Here is a 6,318-nt window from a genome sequence, read left to right as displayed (position 1 = left end):
AGGGAGAGAGTGAGGGGAGGATAAGGGAGGATGAGGAAGAGGGGGCAGGGAGAGGGGAGGGAGGGAAGAGATGAGAAATGAAGATATGGGGAGGGAGAGGAGATGGGGGGTCAGTGGAAATGGGGTGAGGAAGGGAATGGAAGGGGATGAGGGAGGCGAGTGAGAGTTGAGGGTGTGGAGTAAGAGGGAACGAGTGGTGAGGAGTGAGGGGATTATGAGGACGCGCGGTGGGGAGAGTGAATGGGCGGTGGGGAGAGTGAAGGAGAGAAGGGACGGGCTCATGAATGGAGGGGGTGTGTGAAGGGAGAATGAGGGGAGGGTGAGGGGAGAGTGGGGGAGGGGAGAGTGAGGGGAGAGTGGAGGGAGGGGAGAGTGGGGGAGGGGAGAGTGGGAGGAGAGTGGGGGAGGGGAGAGTGGGGGAGGGGAGAGTGGAGGGAGGGGAGAGTGGGGGAGGGGAGAGTGGGAGGAGAGTGGGGGAGGGGAGAGTGGGGGAGGGGAGAGTGGGGGAGGAGAGAGTGGAGGGAGGGGAGAGTGGGAGGAGAGTTGGGGGAGGGGAGATTGGGAGGAGAGTGGGGCGGGGAGAGTGGGAGAAGGGAGAGTGAGGGGAGAGTGGGGAGAGAGTGGGGAAAGCTGTGAGAGCGGAGGGGGGAGAGTGGGGAAAGCGGCAAGAGTGGGGGGGGAACAGCAGTGGGGGAGTGGGGGGAGAAAGAGGAGAGTGGGGGAGGGGAGAGTGGGGGAAAAGCCGGGGGGAGAGCCGGGGGGAGAGCAGGGGAAGAGTGGGGGAATGGGGAGGAAAAGGATTGTTCTCCCTGCATTTTTGCTGAATAAAGTCCTTTCTCTCAGAAGCAGCTCCTGTGCGTCATCTTTCCACAATAAACATTTACGTTCGGCCATTATAATATTGTTCATCATCAATTTATTCAATTTCATCCCCTTTATTAAACCTATTTTATTAATGTTACCAACAGTTTATCTTAGGAACAGAATTCACTTCAATCACTTACCAGATACTCAGCAAATCCTGTGGGACTGGGGCAAGAATCAATCCCCACAGGGCAAAGAGACAGAAAGAACAACCAGGAAGGAACTCCTGCTTCCCCATTTCACCCAATTCCCAGCACTCTGTTCAAAGACAGACTCTGTGCCAAGGCGTAATGAACTGTCCAGTTGGATGTTTTCAGAATTATAAACAGTTAACTGACCCAGTTACAGAAAAATAAACAGTTCAGGCTAAGGCTTTTTGGTTGCAAAAGCCACTAGCTTTCAGTGCTCTGCTCCTTCGTCAAGTGAGTGGGAGTTCTGTTCACAAACAGGGCATATAAAGATACAAATTCAATTTACAAAATAATGTTTGTGAATTTTTATCCAGTGTGTGACACTCTTCCTGTGTTATCCAGCGTGTGACACACTGTCCCGTGTTATCCAGCGTGTGACACATGTCCCGTGTTATCCAGTGTGTGACACACTGTCCCGTGTTATTCAGTGTGTGACACACTGTCCCGTGTTATCCAGCGTGTGACACACCGTCCTGTGTTATCCAGCGTGTGACACACCGTCCTGTGTTATCCAGCGTGTGACACACTGTCCTGTGTTATCCAGCGTGTGACACACTGTCCTGTGTTATCCAGCGTGTGACACACTGTCCTGTGTTATCCAGCGTGTGACACACTGTCCTGTGTTATCCAGCGTGTGACACACTGTCCTGTGTTATCCAGCGTGTGACACACTGTCTCGTGTTATCCAGCGTGTGACACACTGTCCTGTGTTATCCAGCGTGTGACACACTGTCCCATGTTGTCCAGTGTGTGGCACACACTTCTCCCCAGTGTTATCCAGTGTGTGACACTCACTTCTCCCCAGTGTTAACTGGTGTTTGACACACACTTCTCCCCAGTGTTATCCAGTGTTTGACACTCACTTCTCCCCAGTGTGTGACACACACTTCTCCCCAGTGTTATCCAGTGTGTGACATACACTTCTCCCCAGTGTTATCCAGTGTGTGACACATTGTTCCATGTTATCCAATGTGTGACACACAGTCCCCTGTTGTCCAGTGTGTGGAAAACACTTCTTCCCAGTGTTATCCAGTGTGTGATACACTGTCCTGTGTTGTCCAGTGTGTGACACACATTTCTCCCCAGTGTGTGACACACTGTCCCGTGTTATCCAGTGTGCGATACACACTTCTCCCCAGTGTTATCCAGCGTGTGGCACATTTCCCGTGTTATCCAGTGTGTGACACACTGTCCCCTGTTATCCAGTGTGTGACACACTGTCCAGTGTTATCCAGCGTGTGACACACACTTCTCCCCAGTGTGTGACACTCTGTCCCATGTTAGCCAGTGTGTGACACACAATTCTTCCCAGTTTTATCCAGTGGGTGACACTCTGTCCCGTGTTATCCAGTGTGTCACACACAATTCTTCCCAGTGTTATCCAGTGGGTGACACACAATTCTTCCCAGTGTTATCCAGTGGGTGACACACAATTCTTCCCAGTGTTATCCAGTGGGTGACACACTGTCCCGTGTCATCCCTTGTTCGAAACCTCTACAATCCTGATGGGTAGTGACAGGGAGGACGTTTCTTCTTGTGGGAGAATCTAGAACTAGGAGGCATTGTTTAAAAAAAGGGGATTGCCCATTTAAGCTGGGGACTTTTTCTCTCAGAGGGCGGTGAGTTTCCGGAACTCTCTTCCTCAAATGCAACGGGAGCAGAATCTTGGAATATTCCCACTTCCTGGTGCGAGAATGGGGTCTCACAGCCCCATTTCGCCTCCTGGTGGATGAATGTGGTATTGCAGCCCCACACCGCCTCCTAGTGGATGAATGTGGTATCACAGCTCCTCACCGCTTTCTGGTGCAAGAATGTGGTCTCACAGCCCCACACCGCCTCCTGGTGAGAGAATGTGGTCTCACAACCCCATACTGCCTCCTGGCGAGAGAATGTGCTTTGCAGCCCCATACAGCCTCCTCGTGGATGAATGTGGTATCACAGCTCCTCACCGCTTTCTGGTGAGAGAATGTGGTCTCACAGCCCTATACCGCCTCCTGGTGAGAGAATGTGGTCTCACAGCCCCATACTGCTTCCTAGTGAGAAAATGTGGTCTCACAGCCCCATACCGCCTCCTGGTGAGAGAATGTGGTATTGCAGCCCCATACCGTCTCTTGGTGAGAGAATGTAGTCTCACAGCCCCATACCGCCTCCTGGTGGATGAATGTGGTCTCACAGCCCCAAACCGCCTCCTGGTGAAAGAATGTGGTCTCACAGCCCCACACCATCTCCTGGTCTGCAAATGTAGTGTCACAACCCTACACCGCCTCCTGGTGAGCAAATGTGGTCTCAAGCCCCACACTGCCTCCTGGTAAGCGAATGTGGTATCACAGCCCAGCACTACCCCCTGGCGTGTGAATGCAGTATTACTGATCAACACTGCTCCCTGGTGATGGAATGCTGTACTGTCGATGCCAAAGAACATCCTGGGGGAGATTAAGAGGTTACCACTGGAGGACCAGTTTTGAAGAAGCAGGAGGAGCTCTACATGCTAAAGAACAGGCAGTTGGTGGACCTGAAGCAAATTAACAGGAAGAGGCAGACATGCCAAGGAGCTGGGGCCAATCAGCAGGAGCAGCCAGCTGTGGGACTGGGGATGAACGGGCAGCAGGAGTGCATGAGCAAAGGGTGAAAGTCAAGAGAAGACCATTGGAGGACAGGATACAAATGTGAAGAGGGCTTGAGGGGGTGGGTGTAGAATCTCAACACCTCCTGCTAGACAGAAGGGGAAAGAGCAGACACAGTTTTGGGTTCACATCTCCTCTTGTCAGTTCATTTAAAGAATTCCTCTTAGACAAACAACATTTTGGCATTGTGGGATTGTTTTCCAACTTTTTAAAAAATTGTTGAATACCCTGTCCAGTTTGTCTCCCTTTGCTTTGCCCCCAGCCAGGGTCTCTGAAGACTCTCTTGCTCTGCATTAGATGGGTCTGGACTAGCCCAACTGGGTGGAGAGATGGGAAATAAGTCAAGGAAGTTTGCCAGCCTTTGTCCTGCCAGTTGTGGACAAGTGCCCTCTAAACCCTTCCACACTCACATTAGCTGATATGATGATCACTACATTATCCTCAGGGTCTGTCCATTTCTCCTTCAGATCTGCAGTTGTCAGCTCCTCTTCCGATAAGACAAATAACCCTTAATGCTTCATGTCCAATCATCCTTCTCCTGCTGCTGTCAAACTTTTGAATGGACTTACCTTGCATTAAGTTGATCTTTCTCTATACCCTAGTTTTAGACTGTAACACCCACGTTCTGCACTCTCTGTTTCCTTCTCTATGAACGGTATGTTTTGTCTGTATAGCATGCAAGAAACAATACTTTTCACTATATGTTAATACATGTAACAATAATAAATCAAATCAGTGTCCTGGAATGTGCTGCTAGCTCCCTAATCTGTGTCCATTTCCTCTCCCCACTCCAGAATTCCCATGCTCAAACCTCTTCAATCAGGTTTTCATGATTGTTACACCAGAACAGCTCTCTTCGAAGCCACAGTTGACCTCCAATGTAATCAGAACAAAGGGAAACGGTCCGTCCTAGACCTGTACACAGTGTATGACGGGGTTGACCGCACCATCCCTGCCCTACTCCCACCATCATCCTGCTGGGTAGGGGGTTGCTCACCCCAGGTTCGAATCCTAAACTTCCCAATGGCAGACAGAGATTTAGCAACAATGCTTCCTCTTCCTGTTTCTACCCATCCTGCCTCCCCACTTCTCAGCAGCTGCTCAATGATACAGTGCCAGTTTCTACATGTGAACCTTTGAATTGATTTGATCTGATTTATTATTGTCACATGTACTAACATACAATGAAAAGTATTGTTTCTTGCGCACCATACAAACAAAGCGTACCATTCATAGAGAAGGAAAGGGGAGAGTGCAAAGTGTAGTGTTACAGTCGTGGCTAAGGTATAGTTTAGAAGAGTTAGACTGAAGTTTTAGAAGCACAGAATAAGAGTAAAAGATAGAATTATAAGGTATGCTGGCCCAGCTTGCAAGAAGTCACCTCGCTACCGCACCATCATGTTGCCAAGCTGAACACTGGAAAGATTTGTTTGCTTTTCTTGCTGTTTTCCTCTCATCACCAAAAAGGATGTGGTGACTTGAGACCACAAATAATGTAGTGAAATGCGTTGTACAAAGGAAAGAGTGTATTGCTAGAAATAAAGATTGAAGTTTAACAATAACAGTGACTCTGACCTCTGCAGCTTACCCTATCTCTGTAACCATCTCCAACCCCTCAACATTATAGCTTCAATAATGCCACAACTTTGACAGGGAAATATTCAAGGTTACAAGCAAGATTGAACAATGTAAGCCCCTGTGCATTATTTATCTCATGTTCCAGTCAGAACATTAGTAACAGTGATAACTATAAAAGCAGCAGCACAATTAAAACAGTTCTTGCTTACATGCAGACTGAAAAGCCCACCAATGCCCACTCATGCTGGGGCCCTTCAACAGATGCCAGTAAAACAATTACTGAGGAAAAAGGCTCATAAGGACACACTGTACTCAGAATGACACACTGTGACAACCCCTGCAACCATCCCTATCCCTGAAGTCTCGTCCACACCAAACAACCCTCCCTATCTCTATACCCTCCTCCAGTCCCTACAAACCTTCCTATCTCTGTAACCTCCTCTGGCCCCTACAACCCTGCCTATCTCTGTGTAACCATCTCCAGTCCTTACCATCCTCCTCATCTCTGTAACCTCCTCCAGCTGCTAAGCCCCCATCTCTGTAAACTCCTTCAGTTCCGACAACCCACTCCACCTCTCTACAATTCTCATCCCCTGTAATTTGCCTAACTCTGAAACCATCTCCAGCTCCTACAGTCTTTTCTATCTGTGCAGCCCCTATAACCCTCCCTATATCTGTGACCCCATACACCCCTCCCCATCACTGTAATGTCCTCCAGCGCTCGTAGCTTCAATAGTGCCACAAATGTGACAGGAAAATATTCAGGTGTACAAGCAAGGCTGAATAATGCAAGCTCCTCTGCATTATTTATCTCATGTTCCAGTTACCATTTGAATTTAATATGCAATGTTGCAACTGAATCCTGTGAGGTAGCTGTATCTTCTTTGACTTTGTTCAAAGCTTTTGTCTTTTTTTCACTTTTATGCATTGGTGGAGTACATTGCAAGCACGTTTGGAGCAGGCAGAAGGAAAGCAGATGATGGTCTGAAGAAATTGTGACACCAGATAGTCCGCTTGTGCAGATTCTGTTTTGGCTTTGAAGCTGAAATTGTTGATGGAAA

The sequence above is a fragment of the Carcharhinus amblyrhynchos genome, chromosome 16, assembly GCF_965287045.1.
Source record: "Carcharhinus amblyrhynchos chromosome 16, sCarAmb.v2.hapA, whole genome shotgun sequence".
NCBI lineage: Eukaryota > Metazoa > Chordata > Chondrichthyes > Carcharhiniformes > Carcharhinidae > Carcharhinus > Carcharhinus amblyrhynchos.
This window is presented reverse-complemented; position numbering follows the sequence as displayed.